This window comes from Gallus gallus, chromosome 2, assembly GCF_016699485.2.
Source record: "Gallus gallus isolate bGalGal1 chromosome 2, bGalGal1.mat.broiler.GRCg7b, whole genome shotgun sequence".
Taxonomy (NCBI): domain Eukaryota; kingdom Metazoa; phylum Chordata; class Aves; order Galliformes; family Phasianidae; genus Gallus; species Gallus gallus.
The window spans coordinates 45,562,143-45,579,491 of NC_052533.1; the positions used below are offsets into that span (position 1 = coordinate 45,562,143).

Here is a 17,349-nt window from a genome sequence, read left to right on the forward strand (position 1 = left end):
AAAAGCATGTCTACATATTTTTCATTCCACATATGGTAATTTGCCATCACTTGAGTTAGCACTGTCTGCGCCTTCCCCATGTCCTGGTGTCAGCCCATCCACTACGGACCACACACTGCTGTGCAGTTGTTGTTGGGCCAGGTCGGGCCACTCAGTGGGGCAGAGCCACTGCCATGATGGCGCGGGGCAGTGGACTTCTGACTGCCATCCAGGGAAGGGCTGTCAGTAATTGAAACCCAAACGTTTTGCTTTAGTTCTGTGTTTGTCCTGACAAATACCAATTCTTGTTTTCATTTCAAGCATCTCTATTTATTAACCAGTCAGTTGTTGAGAGGATGTGGAATACTGTGCGTTCTCTGATTGTGTCATTCAAGAGTCAAAAGGGGCTCTTTCCTGTGTTCTTGTTGATGTGTGTGTGAAATACTCCACCACATAGCAGAGGGTGCTGAGGCAGGGCAAGGGGACAGCCTCAGTGGTGTGTGCAGTGCGGTGGTTGTTCCTCAGGCTGGCAGTGAGGGCAGCGTGTCCTGCTGTGGGGTATGTTTTGTGTGCGGGAGGCAAGGAGGGGACGTGGGAACCTACGTGCAAACTCGAAGGTTCCTAAAACAGAGAGACGACTACTGCTTTCGTTTCTTAAAAAAGAAAATGTGTTTATTTTGTATTGTGGTTTTGATTTTTTTTTTTAATTATTTGGTAATGTTGTTCTAAGTTGTTGATTGTGCAGTCTTGAAGTGAAAGTCCTAACGCAGCACCTGGACTGGACCTTCTTGTTGCAGTTTGCACTGCTTCCTGTCCAAACCAAAGCCTGGTTCTCCATGCGGACAGCTGCGTCTGTGACTTCTTTTTATTCCTCCTGTCCCCCTGGGGAGTGATTATGGATGGAAACGGGAAGGATGGGCTCACATGGGAGCCTTGCCTGTCAAGAGAAGGATTACCAGGAAATGGAGGCTCCACGTGAGCCTGCGGGATGACTCTGAGTTGGGGCTCCCCCTCCCGGCTAATGGTAAACTTACAGGATCGTCACGCCCTGCGATGTTTGAGGCCCCCGGCAGCTGAGGTCCCTCCACCGGACTCATCCCACTGCCCCGGCACAGCAGCTCCAAGGATGGCAGTCCGTGCCCTGCCCTCTTCGTCAGGACTTGGTGTGAAGAGATGAGAGGACTTGGGAAAAGACAAGGGAGGGGAACGGGAAGGGAGGGCTCGTAGGAGCTGTGAAAAGAAGAACACCCAGGAAACGGAGGCTCCACGTGAGCCCGCAGGATGGCCGTGAGCTGGGGCTCTCCCGGGAAAGGGCAAACTTACAGGACGGGAGGATCAGCGCCAGCGTCGAGGCGGCCGTTTCGCGGGAGGTGGACGGATCCTGGCGCCCCTGGGGTGACATTTGGGGCGCGACCTCTTCCTAGTCGGCCTGGCAGCAGCAGACAGATGGGCAGTGTGCCCCGATGGAGGTGGATCCACTTCCATCAGCTCATCTTCTGCTGGTGGATCCACCTCCATGGGCTCTTCTTTGCTGCCAGGCGGGTCCACCTCCATGGGCTCGATGTCATCAGCCTCATTCATCAGCCGCCTCTTCTTTAAAGGTGGCTGCTCCATCCCGCCCTCAGAAGTAACAAGAAATAAAATGTATCTCTTGACGAGAGACTCTATCAGGCAGCTGCCTCTTGCTGGGTCAGCTGAGGGACTGCGGTTGAGGGCAGTTGGGTGGCCATGGCAACGATTCTGAGTGCCACGTGCTGGCCCAAACATGGCAGCTGGCAGTTGGGGCCTGCGGCCATTTCTGGGAGGCAGTGGCAAGAAAGTAGCAATGGGTCAGTGGGGGCTGGGGGCTCTCAAGCACCCTGCAGCTGCCTGGGGTGGAACAATCCTGTTGCCTACTGCAGCAGAGGAGGAGCAAAGCATACTGACATCTCACAGTTAGCCAAGGGAGAGGCAGTCACTGAAAACAGTGGAGTTTCAGGGGTAGTATCGACTGTCCTTTCCCATCCTTCAGCTCTGGGCCTGGAGCGTGAGAAGGTGGCATCTCTTCTGCCCTGATGCCAAAGGAGAGGGGTGTGGAGGAGAGGGCCTGGCATCCTCTGGGTGGCTGGTCTGGGACTGCAGGGGGTTGCGTTGGAGGGCCTGTGAGGTCCTTGGGGCCTGGTGCTGGGGTTTTGCATCCAGAGGATGGGAAGGCCAATTAGGGGCTGCTGTCGTCATCCTGTTCTCTCCTTGGCTATGCAACAGGTGGTTGGAGGTGAAGTCAGGCCCTCCGTGGCGGTGCTCAACAAACAGCTCGCTATCAGTCATGCCTCCTAAATAGTAGTTTGGACAGACTCGATATCTGCTATATCTGGTATAGCGCTCTTGATAAGAGACTGAAGGGGCACAGGTGTGTAAGTTGCTGTTCCTCATCTATTGACCTCAGTGTACATCAAGCAACATGAAAGTGTTCAGCCTCTACCATCAGGTGAAGAGGAAAGGGAGGTTTTTGTTTCCTGTGCTGTGACTAAAGTTGTATTCACGTGTCAGGTGATGGCTTGCTGTGCCTATGCTAACATGGAAACAGGTGATCCCAGTGTGTCCCTCCTGGATGCTTGCAGTGTTTTGCTTTCACACCTTGTTTAGGTGGCAGAGGCAGCAGCTACTGTTGAGATGCTGTTGAGGACTCATGAGGACAGTGTCCCCTCCCAGACAATTAGTAGCCTTTCTCCCTTTGTCTCATGTTGTTTTTCTGAAGGCCTCTGGTGCAGGTGGTACCTTTAGAAAACTGTTTGTACCATGGGCTTGATTCAGCCTGTCTCAGTTAAGCTGGGATTCCCTGGGGAGGACAGAGACCTGCAGCTTCTCTGGGTGCCAGTTGCACATCTGAGCACCCTTGTGGTGGCAGTCCTTTCCTTTTGCCTGACTGGAAGTTGTCCATGCTCCAATGTGAGCCTGGTGCTTCTGGTCCTTACATCACTGAGCACCTGGGAGAAATGTCAGCTTACACCTCCCAAGCTCCAAGTAGGCAGCTGTAGTCAAAGCTCAGATCTTCCCTGTGCCTTCTTAAAGCTAAGCAGAGGCCGCTCCCTCACGCTGGCCTGGGATGCCATGTGCCCTGGGCCCTCCCCAGCCCTCAGACCCTGGGATGGGCCCATAGACAGATGGATCATTATGAAAATAATGAACATTCTTTTGGATGTTTCCAGCGTTTTACTGAAATCTCAGTAATTCTCATCAGAGAGGAACAGAGAAGAAAGGATTTGCCTTCCAAACACCACTCTGAAACTTTTTTTTAGACTTGGTACATATACAGATGGTTGCTTTGGTATTTTATTTCCTGCAATTAGTTTTTTGTTCCATCTTTTTTTTTTTTTTTTTTTTTTAAATGGAAGACCTTTGTCATGCATATTATTTAGCTTTAATTGTTTAAGTTCTTTTTTTGATATTGACTGATTCATTAGCATACAAGCAAATTTAAGTTGGACTGCTAATTAATGTACATAGGGAAATCAGACATACTTTCTCGTGTTGCTTGCTTGCTTGGGGAAAATCAGTATTTCTTTTCTGCTAATGTTTTTTAGAATACCTACTTAATAATTTACTCAAGTCTTTTCAGCCACTATGATTTGTCTCGAGCAAAATGTTAATCACTCATAACTGTAAGTATTTGTTGTCCTTGACAAGCATTTGTAGGTTTTGCTTTTCCCAGTTTCTGGGTCTCCACTGAATATCGTGAACTTCGGTATACGAATGTTGAAATCCACTCCTGCCATTAAAGTGTGATGTGTGCCTTCTTTTCCTTCTCCTAACTTTAAATCTGTGCTCCATTTATTGTTTTCTTTCTTCAAATAGACTGTCATTTTTTTTCTTGTCATATTTTTGAATCTATTAGTTAATTTTATTTATTTATTTATTTTGTACTGGATAGAGTTACATTTTAACTATAGATAGCTTTCCTCCTGCTCCTATGTGTGTGTCATGAATCAGGTGAGCACTGGTGGCATAATTGCTTCAAATGTTTTCTCCTTATTAAGAATTAATTTTTGAATACCACTTCCCCCGGCTTTTGAACACCTATTGTCATAATTTGTGTGCATAATTCAGCGGATCAGTGTGGATTTGTATACATAATTGTAAACATTTTGAAATAAGAGTTGACAAATATTTGTTTCTAATGAGCAAGTTGACTGTGTCACGTGAGCTCTCCTTGATCCTTTTGTAGTGCTTCTATGTGATCATGTTGTGCTGTTTTATTCCTTGGTATTTAAAGGTAGTGTAACTGGAAGCCAGAAAAAATTAGAGAGGAAACCTATTATTGTTTTATTGACTTAGAGGCACTCTACATTTATGTTCCTCTTTATGGAAAAGGTCACTCTAATCAGTAGTGAATACTTCAGAGTTGATAGCATAAAATAATCTTCATTGTTCATTTGAAAGCAATTTGATTTAGATGAAATTCCCTTAATTGGTAGAGCATGCATTTGCAGCAAACTGCAGTATACACTGGAGAGCTCCAAGAAGAGAGCTCTCTTTCTAGTCTTATGATCAAGAACTGATTGACAGAACTAGGATTGCATCTTCCAAAGTGTGATTAAAGAGACACACAACAAGGCTGCTTAAACATGTACAAGAATGATACAAAAGAGAAGACAATATAGTATTCAGAAGATCAAGTAGATGGGAAGTAGATGTAAGTAAGAAGGATTCAGATTTAACAGTAAGAAATTCTTCCTAGCAGTTATTATAATGAATGAAGCACAAGGATAGCTTGCCTAAGGATGCTATGGGAGTTTCAGTACTGAAGATGTAGCATAAAAGCATAATCATAGTCTGACCCAGGTTTAAGACAGCACATGGTTCTCTTCTGAAGCAAGAGATGAATTAGATGTTCTCTTCAAAACCCTTACAGCTCTGTTTTCTATGCTTCCTCTTGCTCTTAGATTGCAAACTTGCTCATACTACTGTACGTAGGTCGCTCTGAAAGTAATGCCTCCTATTTATTTCCATGGAATGTACGGTAGATACAGATCACAATAACAGTTTGATAGAGCAAATTTCTCAGCTACAAAATACTATTTTTCAATGTCATTATCACCATTAATTATGAATGTTTGCTGGCAATGGACAAGAGCCTGCGTGCTCTGCTCTTAAAAGTCTGCACCAGTGTAGGTGACTCATGGTCACTGTCACCACTGCTGAAATGCACCACCTACCACCTCACTGTGCTCACATCTGCTGTTTCATCCTCCAGAAATGTTCAGCAAGAATCCATGAATGTCAATGAGTGCAATTTTTTCCACATGGAGGAATTCAATGACACACCTGTGCTTCATACACACTTCCACGTCAGGTGCTGCTTTGTCCGACAGCCCCTCTGCTGCCATATGTCACACAGCAACAACATGTAATGGGAAATTGGTGGGAAGATTCAGCCTCTACTGCCATACCATCTACATCTGCCTCTCACATTATAGACCAACATAATAAAATAGGAGGCATTACTTTCAGAGCAGCCCTATTATGTTTCCAGAAAACATAATTTTGTAAAAAGACTGGAGTGAGGTTTCTGTCTATTTTCACACAGCAGTACAAGGCTAGTTTGTTTTTCAAGCTCTTAAAACCACTGACACCTTCAGAGTATTCTTATTGCTAGCTACAATAAAGTTTTTGTCCTTCGTGTCAAATTTGGAGTCTATGATGCCTTCTGAAATAGTCTTCCTAAGTCTGATTCATCTCAGTTTTAGGTTAGATACCTACCTTTAAATTAGCTGAGATTGCTGTCCATGTAGCTACTATAGCTTATAGTGAGAGATGCCACTTATCCTACACTTGGAGTGTTGCTTTAAAAGAGTGACATCACTTCTGAGACAAAATAAAGCTTTTCAGGCAGAAATTGGTTTCCTATGTATGATGTTCAGTGAACTAATTTCATAACTTTTATACCTTTGGAGAAGTTATAAAGCCATATGAGAGTAATACAAGTCATACACAGTCTATGATACTGCTCACTGCTTTGGTATACATGCCTCGGCTTTTCTCCTGATTACGTGAAATAGGTTAATGTGTAAATCTGACCTTTTCCATAATTGTGACATTCTCATACGCTGTGAAATAGTCAGGATCATATAATTTTAAATAGAATCTAATCACAGAAACTGGTTATTGTATATTTGAAACTGGTACTAACAGGCACTCAGCTCTCCTAACAGAATAGACTTTGCTGAGACTGAGGAGGTTCTCTAGTTCCGTCCAAGTTAAGCTCTTTGTAAAATACTGCCACTGATAGCCAACCTGCTCTAAGAAGTGTTTGTCTCTATTACAGCTGTTTCCAAAGTATTTGTTGCTCTCGCTGTTTGATGAAGAAAGTGTATACAACTCTCCAGTTGATAAGTGTGTGGCAATAAATCCACTGGGGATGTGATGAAGGATCATAAAACACAACCTCTGTAGAGCAGTAGGATTGGATCCTTATGAGAAAGATGGAGTTCAGCTCATATCTCAGGCTGTGATTCCTTGAACTTTTTTTTCCGGAGTTGTCCCTCCCTCTCTTATTGCAAAAGAAGAGTTATTTGAAGAGCACTCATCTCCTTCAGTGCATGCTTGTATTTTTGAGAGGCAGGATTGAATTTCTCCTGCCCACTGTTAAGGAATGATTTCCATCTTTGGGTAGACAAGCACCAAATTTAACCAACTAAGCCAAGAATTTCTACATGCTGATGGAGATTTTCATTTAAATATTAAAGTCAGGTGAATGACTTCTACAGTGTTTCCAGATTTTACCAGCATCTCACATTCCTATCTGTATTTCTTGTTCGGTCCAAATTTACAGTGAAGTCAAAGGGGATTTAATAAATCAGTTGTTTTCCTGGGAGAAAAAGTATCACTAGTTAATAAGATTCAGTATATTGGTATTGCAGGAAAGCTCAGGGGATTTTTTCCAGACTAGAAATTAGTAACAGTGAAAAAGAACTTTAAGAAAAGTGGCATATATAGTGGAAGGTAATAAATATACCTTAAAATCCATTACCCTTGAACAGACAGCTCTGAAATGCAGTAATAAAGTGTTTCATTGTAGAAAGGCACGTGACATTACACTGCTGGACAATGAGAAATTATACTGGGGAAAAAATACAAGGATGGAAGGAAAACAGAATGTAGTACATTAGTCTTCCTAAGCATCATTACATCTCTTAAAATAAAATAATAATAAAAAAGTATAGGCTTTGTCTCTATTAAACTTTGAAATAATCAGTTTACTGGGAATAAATGTGGTTTTTCTGTTCTTCTCAAAAGAATCTAATTTGATAGTCATCTAGTAATATCTTCTAATTAAAGTAATAGAATTATGTAGTATATGTACTGCAATATTGACACAGGATTTTATTCATTAAACTTAACACTTCCTTCTCTATAGCTGTAGCAGGATCTCATTGCTACTGATGAAGACCAGCTCCTCTTCCAATTAACTTTCTGATTTACTTTTTAAGCCCCATAGGGTGCACCTCAGGCTTGTTTAGAAAATGGAGCTGGACTTCTGTCTGTGACCACGTTTTCCAGTGACTACTATTCTTCAGGGTTGAAGCAGCTGGCTGTGTGTGTAGTGTATGTGGTTGTTCCTGTGATACAACTGTATCCATTCCTCTAAAGGAAATAGGGCCACAAATAAAACCCTGACTGCAAAGTCATGTGCAAATTTTATGGTGTTGACCTGAGCCCTGTCTTGCTTATTGGTTTGAATCCCAAAGATCAATTCAGGGCAAATTCCATTTGCTAGTATGGTATCAAAGTCCATGAAAGTCCTTTTCCACCAGAATTGTCTGTGCTATGCCCAACTGCTGAGGTGGCACAAACTTATTTTCTACCATGGTTAAGTGTGTGCATGAGGATTCCCCTATGTCGCTAGCCAAAACCACTTATTTAAACTGCATAAGCTAGCCTTTTTGGCTTTATCAGCAGGGAATTAGGGAACAAAGGGGGAGACAGCGGGCTGTCCTATAGTCCTTTATGATTATGAATCTTTGTCCTTTTTTTCCTAGATTCTTTTGTTTATTCTTTTTCGCTCTAAGGTGTCACCGCTCTGTGTGGAGACCAATACTGTATCTGTTTCCATAGCAACAAAGACTTCAAAAGATGGAATGAGCTGCAGAATAAGAAAAGATCAAGGTGTAAACAAAATAGAAGTGAGTGGCAGAGACACAATATTTGATGCCAAAGGTTGTGTGCCTCCTTCTTAGCAGTGACCCAGACTAATGCAAAAGTGATGTTGTGTTCATATCAAATGCACTAAAATGTGCTCTTCCTACCAGTCCAAATCACCACAGCTTCTGTGCTGACTCTTCCCCTGTTCTTTGGTTCTATTTCTTTACTACTTTACTTTCTTTTCTGCTTAAACTCAAGGATCCAGAAGTATCTGGAGGTGTAAACTTTGATGTCATCAGTACTGCACCCCAACCCAGTATAATCCAAATGCAGGACGCGCTTTACATATCGATGCTATTCCTTTCAAAGACACTTATTTACACCAGCTAAGAATTACTTGGCAATGTGTTGGCAATCTTTTCTTGTTCAAGTCTGCTTTACATCAAATATACATACAGTTAGCAGCAATATGCCTGATGCCTAAATATTGTAACATTTCACAGTGGTTTGTTGTTTGGGTGGTTTTTTTTAGTTTTCTGAAGTCTCCTACTTGTTTTGAAATATTTCAGAAGTAATGCTTAGCGTTTTGCCTTGGTGCTCGAAATACCGAAGCTGAGGAGCATTCTGTCTGCCTAGTATTTGCTGGAATGTTCCTGAAAATCATTTCTGGCTTTGCAGGAGCATGATGTTATCTGGAATGAGTAAGAAGCTCTTTAAAATATGAAGCGCTACATGTCAATGGCCGGTGGTGAGGGTGAAAATGTTTTCTATTAGCGTGCCCAGAATCCCTCAGAGAGTAATGCATCTCCACATGAGAGGATAAATGCTCTTGTGCCAGGAATCCAGCCCTATTTCAAGGAAATGAGTTGGTGAAGATTTGGCCCACTATTTCTGGAAATTGCTGTGGCGGTCACCCCATCAGTCCGCTTCAGAAGCTGTGGGAGCTCCCATGTCTTAGAGCTGTGTGGACTCTCCAGCTGAGACCTCCCAGGCACATACATGCATATCTCAGAGTTAAAATGTAGTTGGTTATGGCTAAACAGCCTCTAAATCTTTTTTTTTTTCCTCCAGATGGTAGTGTTTGTGTAATCAAGCATTTGGCAACATTGACATAAGTAACCATGCCCCTTTTGGAGTATTTTCAAAACAAATACACAGTGAATGCGATGGGGTGATCCAGAGTCATTGTTTTTCTGGGAAAGGATGGGTTTTTGTTTATTTGTTTTGTTTGTTTTGTTTGCTCCTTTAATGAAGCTCAGCCCTCAGTGATATCTCCTGCCAAGACTGGTACTGAGATTTGCGAAGGGTATTCATTTTGTCTCTTCTGTGTAAGGACGGGTATCTTTAGCAAAGGGAAAGATAATTAAAGAGCATTGGCTGTGAGAAAGTTGTATCTAAACTTGACCTGGCTAATCCAGTTCTGTGGTGATTGCCCTACCAAGGCTGGGGGATTGGGTTGGATTTGTAGACTTGTCACAAAAGACTGTGCTAGTCTGTGGACAGAGGGATTAAAACACAACAGATAACAAGCTTTTCTCATACACCTATGGGCTAGCATTTCATGCACACTGGTAAAAATGACAGGAAGTGTAAAGATGTGGCTGGGAGACCTCAGAGTTGTATTACTTGCAGCAAAGCTTCATCAACATAAAGTTAGATTCGGCTCTTCACAGGAAAGAATGGTTAAGTGACAAGTACCTTGTGGATTTAATGAACTCTGAAACACATGTAAGGTTCTCAGCACTGCATGTCCAGTGTATCTCAGCCCACTCAAGGCTGCCAGTTACTTCCTATGTTTCTTAAAATGAGAAAACTGTACAGTATCAAGGCCTTCAGTGTAATGACTGTTGGCATGTTGCAACTTCCAAATGACTTACTGTAAATTAGTTATTAGATTATTTTAAATGTATTCTGAGATGAGCTGTCTGAGTAGGTTAACTTTGGATGTCTTAAAGAGCAGAAACCACACGGACTTTAAGTATGTTTTGTAGGTTGTCCTTGGAAGAGGAGAGGGCCAGGAGAAAGTTGTCAACATAAAGCAAGGGGGGAAGAAATTTGATAGCAGAGTTTCACAGATCATTCAGTCTCACATATTTTTAAATATTGGCAATCTCTTAGGAATGCTTCTCACCATTTTTTAATCAAGAATGTGTAGAGTTTCTTTAGGGAAAAAAATTTCATGCTCCACTTTTCTGGTTTTTTTATCCGAAAAAGCCCCAGTTCCTGATGTCCAGTTTGAACTGGAAAGCAGTTCTTCAGTCACACCACTAACTACTTAAGGGTATTTTACACAGCAGTACTTTCTGTTCTTATATGTGTGTTTTTGGCCACTGATATATTTTTTTACTTCCATCAGAACTCAGTCACCTCACTCTTTAACAAGCCTGCTTTAGATTTGAAGGCCTTATATGTGCCTTGTTTAAGTGCTAGAGCCTGCTAAATGTGACTCTATAACCACTCAAATTTCAGTGCATTTGGTATTTTACTCCAAATTTGAGGGTTGTAGTTTTATCCTACTTTAACATGGATCAGCTTGGTAGTTACAGGAAGCTTCAATCAGCTGCATTCTTTGGGTTGAAAAAAACATTGAATCAATTTTGTTTTGATTTTTCATTGCGGAGTCATAAGTCTGTCTGTATTAAGTCCTAAGTGAATAGAGGAAACAAAACAATGAAACAGTAATTACTTTGTCTTTTGGCCCTATGAAGTACCCAGTCCCAGGAAAATTTTAGTCTGTCTCCTTGGACAAAGATGGTTAGATAAAATGAGGATAGTACAGTCTGAACCAAGTCTGCAGTGCTCTTCAGTCTCATTTTTCATCTTAATTAAGTTATTAAAGTCACATGAACCTCATGAATTTTCTTCCACATGTAAGGGAAAGAGGGTCAATGAAACAACCTGTGGCTTTGAAGCTGGTGAAGGAGACAATGTACTTTTAGAAGTGGAGAAAATAATTTTAGCCTTTTTTTTTTCCTGCTAACACTTAAATTCAGTCCCTTTGTGGTGAGGGTGGTTATTTGCACAGCTCAAGGAAGACAGCTGTACACATCCTTTCTAGCTCCTCCTTCTGCCCAGCTCTGGCTTTATTTTGCAGGATGCTAACTTTTAGGAGAATGTACAGTCTGGCTGACATAAACGATAGTCTGTTTGACACTGAGTTTGATATGCAAAGTACAACAGCCATTTGTAGGAAACAATGGCAGTTTCTGCATTTCTCGCTAGTGAAAACAATTAATATCTCTGAACATATCTTTAGCTGGCTCTCAATTTAGAGGGCTAAATATTGTGAATATTTACAGAACAACTATTAAGCTCAGTGCTTGTGCCTGCCTTGAAAAAAATATCCTATTATGTCATGCTAGAGGGAAACAAACAAGGGTGCACCGAATGTTTGATGCATTATGTAGCACAAGGAGTATTTTTCCCTGACAGTTATAATCTCTGTGCACTGTCTTGAATGCCTGAGAGGGTTGCCGTGCTGTTAGCACACATGGTCAACAATGCCGCTATAGCTCTTGGAAATAAACATGTCACTAGGCAGAAGAAAACAAGGCAAATTTTTTTCTTCCTAGCTCTCCCGGAGAGTCGGTGACATTTTACAGGATTTTTATCACTGTGGTGTTCTGGCTGATGGTCTATCGCTGAGATCCCTTAATCATTATATGTCTGTGGGAAAGGCAGTGGTAAAACGAGGTGAGATGTGCATTGTGGAAGGTGCTGCGGATCACATTCCTTTTTTTTTTTTTTTTTTCCCTTCAGGGGGGCTGCTGTTCTTTTTATCTACTGTTATAATGGGAGTTGCACAGCTGTAGTGACCTGCTCCTTGGATCTTGTCCAACATAGTCTTAGAGGATGCTGCAATGGGGAGGATCAGGTCCTTGAACTTATGAGTTCTCCCTGCTATTAACCTCCTCTATCCACTGTGTAATTTCAATAGGTTAGTTTTCATGTTTGTATGTTTCTGACTGCCTAAGTCAGAAGATCTAACACACCTATCTTCAAAATAAAGGATATTTTACAATACCCAAAATTACATGGCAGCCAGTGCCTGATCTCCTGTTAATGAGGCCCGTTAGTACTTTGGTCAGGATTCCCTGCATTGGGTTCTCTGTCTTAATGCTGCTTTCTGACACAGACTGATTCTGTTTTGAAGAGCTGCACCGAGAGATCTTTTAATACTGCCCTGCTTCCCTTGCTTTATTTTCTCCTGAATTCAGGCCAGTGCTACAACTCCATCCTTCAACTCTTCTTGCCCCCAAATATACTTCACAAAGAGACTATTACAGACCTTCGGATTCATTCTTGCCAGTTTAGTTGATTGTTTGTTTGTGGGTTGTTTTTCTTTGGTTGGTTGGTTTTTTTTAGGGGAGGGGGTTGGGGTGGCAGAGAAGGGGGTCAATTATTTTTTATTTGGAAGCTGTAACGGGGATATGTCAGTTGGAGATACTCCTCAAATGCCCTTGTGTCACACTAACCAGCTGACATTTATTTTTGTGCTTTGATTCTATTGCCTGTACTTCTAAGAAGATCATATTATTAGAATCAAATTGTGCCATCCCATTTTTTGTTTGTTTTCCAGCCTCTAGAGTTGGGTAAGATTGGAACAAGAATGCAGAGGAAGGGGATTATCTTGAAGAGCAAGTCTTCAAGCAGTGCTCAGGGAGGAGGCAATGATTGTTGCCCTTTTGAGGTTTGGTCTTAAATACTGGATGCTTTGAGCTACCTATTTCAAACCTCCCACCTGAGCCAGAAATGCAAGAATTTCTGAGTTTTCTTCTGGGTTCATTTTTTTTATTGTAGCTGGGTTCTGTTCCTTTTTCTATTTTTTCTTCCTCAGTCCTCACTGACTTTGGTTATTTCAATCGCTGATAGTCAGGCTTTGTGAGGCTTATCAGTCTTTTATGTGCCCTTTAATTATTGAATATGGCATTTTTCTATTTGGGAAGTGTGAAATGTAATACCGAAAAGCTGATGTTGCATTTGTTATCCATGGTGTGTCTATAAAATGGAACTGTGAGAGCAGAAAAAAAGAGAATTAAAAGATTTTCTGACCTTCCCTCTTCATCCTTGGTCATTCGCTTTCTGAAATGATAAGCTGTGCTATTATGAGCAAAAAGCTTAGTACGTTCAGGTGGAAGCTTAATCAAAGACTTGTAATATCTATAGCAACAGATAAATAAACAAATCTTTGTGAGAAAAGCTTGTGCCCCACAAATCTGTCATGTCTCGGTCTGTAAACCTCAACCAGTCTTCTTCTGTCTTGCAGAAAATAATACATTGCAACAGCTCAGGTGTACTACCTTGGTCCAAATATCTGTGCACAATGTATTCCGTAGTAAATGTGAGAATGCTGGCAATAAAATGCAGCTTTCATGTAGTCTTAGGGACCAGTTTTGGCCTTAGATACTTCGTTTTACCTACCTATATAGTTTATTTGGAAGCTGGATGAACATGCGTAAAATTGTACCAACTGGTCTGTATTCTTCAAACTTACCAAATCAAACTTCTGTATGTGCAGATGTGCACTTCTTTCATAAAGAGTCTGCTACATAAAGATGTCAATAATTCTTTCTCCTAATTACCACTTCAGCATGTTGGGCTGTTAAATTACAAGAAAGATAAATCACAAGCTAACAGCAGACCTGTACATCAACCCTAACCCCTCCAAGATTATTGGGATGTCCTTGATGTCTCCCATGAGTAAAATATGCTTTTACATACTTGTCTGAGATTCAGTTTGTGAGGCTACAGATGTTTCAGTTCAGATATCCCTATGCCTGCCTGTGGATGTCATCTTCCTCTTTGCATGGATTCGGTCTACTTTAGTAACTGTAAGCTGATGGAGGCTGTTGCAGGGAGGAAGGGAAGAGCCCCAAAAAGCAAAAGATGTCAATTGCCTCCTCTCTGAGGAACTATCTAAAAACAGCTCTGATCATTTTTCTCCTGTTGTAATTCCTTTCTCTTTTAACCCACTTTCTTCCCTTGCTTTCTCACAAAATATTATGGAGAAACAACACTGCAGCTATCGATCCTTCTGAGCTCATGTTAATGACACAGCTCTTTCCTCAGGTGATTCCATATTACAGTTGTTAATCAAATGTCATAGCCTATGAGCATATGGTCTTTCTTCATTGCCAGGAAGCAGTAATTGGCAGCAAAGTACCGGTAGTGCACCCTAGAGATAAATTTTTCTTGAAAGTGAAAATGCTGCTCTCCCTTTCCATGCTAAGAATCACTGGAGTGCATATGTACAACAGTGTAAAGCCTTCCCTTACAACAGCCATTCCATTTGTAGTCCTCTCTTGGCTATAATGCTACAGGAGCTTGGATTGCAGTGTACCATTTTTAGCACTTATCACATAGCAGCAGACAGCTGGGTTTTTACATTACAAAATAGTCACTACTATAGCAGTGGCTTAGATGGCACTGAGGTACTGCCCATAATGAATGATCTTGAGCAATGTCTAGGAGCCAGAATAAAAGTCCATTTGACATCTCAAAAGACTAAATGCAGCCGAATGGGCTTGTTAAAATGGGCTATAACAAGCGAAGCATGTGGCAGAACCAGGAAAATACATTTCCTCTCAGGCAAGCTTAATTACGTTTGTTACAGATTACTGCTGGGTTTTAGAGCATAACGTCACAACTAATGCAGAGATACTACACAAAATGGGGTACCTAGCCCATCTCTCTGTCTGAAAGTTGCTCCATTAGCTGTATTCCAAGACAGTGACCACACAACCTCATGATGAATACTTGACCAGTGTGCACTTTATTATTCTTTCATTTTGTTACTCATTCTTAGCAGTAGCTTGAGTGAACAATTTCTTATTTTTATTTTTTTATCTATTTTGGGATTTAATGACATTTTGCACAAATATTTGGTTTTTCATATCAGACTTGATGCAGATGTAAGCTATCTCCTTAAGACAATTTGCTTAATTTCTGCTCACCATTAGCCACCCAATTAAAGAAACTGAAACAGTATGGCTGATCATTCTTAGTTAAATAAAAAAGTGAAATTGTTTTGGCCCAGAGATTCTCAAACAGTTAGAACAAGAGACATTCTGTCTGAATCAAAGAAAAGAAGAATCTGAATCTCCTACAATACAAGTGAAGCTCCTAAATCCGTAATTTAAGGATAAGTATTGTAGTGGAAATGCTAAGTCAAGGCTTGAAGCAGTGATGGAGCAACTGGTGGGAAGGCAGGGCCAATGCAGGGGAGCTCAGGTGCATGCAATGCACCTGAATGACCAGAAGGGGTGGAGCCAGGATCCACCCCTTCCCACACCTCATTTAAGGGTTGGCTGTGGAGGTGAGGGTGTTTTCCTGGGGGAATCTCTGCTTACATGAGGCTTTCTGGAGGTAAGCAGCTTCTTTCTTTTTTTTTTTTTTTTTTTTTTTTTTTCTCCTCCTCCTGTGCCTTTAGCTGTTGTGTTTGAGCAAATTCTCCCTTGCTCCAGCCTGGGACCTTGCTGCTCTGCTGGCATGGCTGCACTTTTCATTGTGTTGCAAGCACATGATACTTAGGGGGCATTACTTTTGGAGCAACCTATTTATTTCTGCAGCAACTACAACTGATACAAAGAGAATAGTATTTGATGAAGCAAATTCTGAGCTATAGCACTGTTTACCAATGTAGTTACTACCCCTGGTTATGCCTTGATGAACAAGAGCCTGCATGCTGTGCTCTTAAAAATCTATATCAGCAGAGGTGACGCACTGTTTCACAATTGCTATGATGGCATCATTGCTAGGAAAATGTTGTCCACACAGTCCCTCTTTCATCAGCTTGAACAGAGGGAAGTCAGTAGGTGCCACATCTAGACTATAAAGGGGGGGGCTGCTGGACAATCCAGCCTCAATCCTCAAACTGGTATGGGGCCTGGCATCATTGTGTTGTAAGAGGGAAGGCTGTCATCTTCTATTGCTGGACTCTGGAAGTTTGAGCCTTCAGCTTTGTCAGTGTCATAATTTAGTGGATAGAGTTGATGACCCCTTTCCTATCCCAGAGGGCAGTGCACTTTACCCACTGCAGGACGCATTTTGAACTTTGTTGTGGAATTCACTCCGTACTGTAGGTTGATGTTTTGACTCTGGTTCATGGTGGTAACACCACATCACTGGTAATGATGCGATCCAATAAGCTGTCACCTTCAGCCTCATATTGACAAACTTGTATGTAGTGTTCTCTCTGTTCCTGTGTGAGAACTTGTAGGATTCACTTGGTGCTAACTTGTGATATTCTAACATTGTGACCATTGTTTTCAAGGCACTGACCCCAGTGTTCAACTCCATACACAATTCCTTAATTATAATCCACGAAGATTAGCTGATTGAGATGCTCTTCATTTTGGGTGTGTTATCTGGGTGTGACTGTCTGGAATGTGGCTTGTCTTTTATACTGCTATTACTACTGTTGAAATGCACCACCCACTGCCTCACTCTTCCTGCATCCACTCTTTGGCCTCCAGAATCTTTCAACAAACATCAGTGAACGTCATTGGGTGTAATTTTTTTCTGCATGCAGGAATTCAGTGATGCACCTTTGCTTCATACACACTTGTGTCAGATGCTGTTTGGTCAGATTACCCACTCTGCTGCTTTTTGTCACATGGCAACAAAATGTAACGGAATATTGGCAGAAAGGTCCTGCTGCCATACCACCATCTGCCTCTGACATTGTAGGCCAACATAATGAAATATGAGGGCTACTTCAAAGGTAATGCCTCCTATAATCAAGTGGACTCTATCACTTCAGTGAGAGAGGCAGATTGTGATTTCTTGGCTGTGATGGAGGATTACACTTAGTCTTGCCCAAAGCAAAGAAGGCTTGGCTTTGGAGCTCCATCTCAGAACTCCTCTGAGTATCAACATCTACAGGGAGCCTGATTTTGAGTGAGTAGATCTGATTCTATTAGAACCAGGGAGACCTGCATTTTGTCCACATGTAGATTGAATCTCAAAACCTTACTCCTCTTCTAAAATAAAACTATAGCCTCTCCCTTCAGGCTGACCTCCAAAGTGTGTTTGCTTAAAGACTTTCCATTTGCTCTTGTAGCTAGCATGACTTGCAAGCAGTGTTGCTCTGCTTGTACAAAAATGCAGTTGCTGGAAGTGGTAAAGAGCTCAGCTGGGTTTGTGCCAGTCTGCTGCCTTGGGTTCTTCATGGATGTACACAAACTGACGGGAAGGCTGCTAAGGCAAAAATAAACTGATTCAACTACTCTGGGGAGAAACTGCAGTGGA

The 17,349-nt window shown here is 41.8% G+C and overlaps 1 long non-coding RNA gene across 1 annotated transcript; it reads right to left on the reverse strand.

The window, feature by feature from the left end:
• Positions 1 to 262: 262 nt before the first annotated feature.
• Positions 263 to 2,152, reverse strand: LOC121113095. Its single transcript, XR_005857743.1, has 3 exons — positions 1,303 to 2,152; positions 1,014 to 1,209; positions 263 to 916 (listed from the first exon to the last, which is right to left on the reverse strand). It is a non-coding gene; the product is annotated as an uncharacterized LOC121113095 (long non-coding RNA).
• Between the last annotated feature and the right edge of the window lie 15,197 nt (positions 2,153 to 17,349).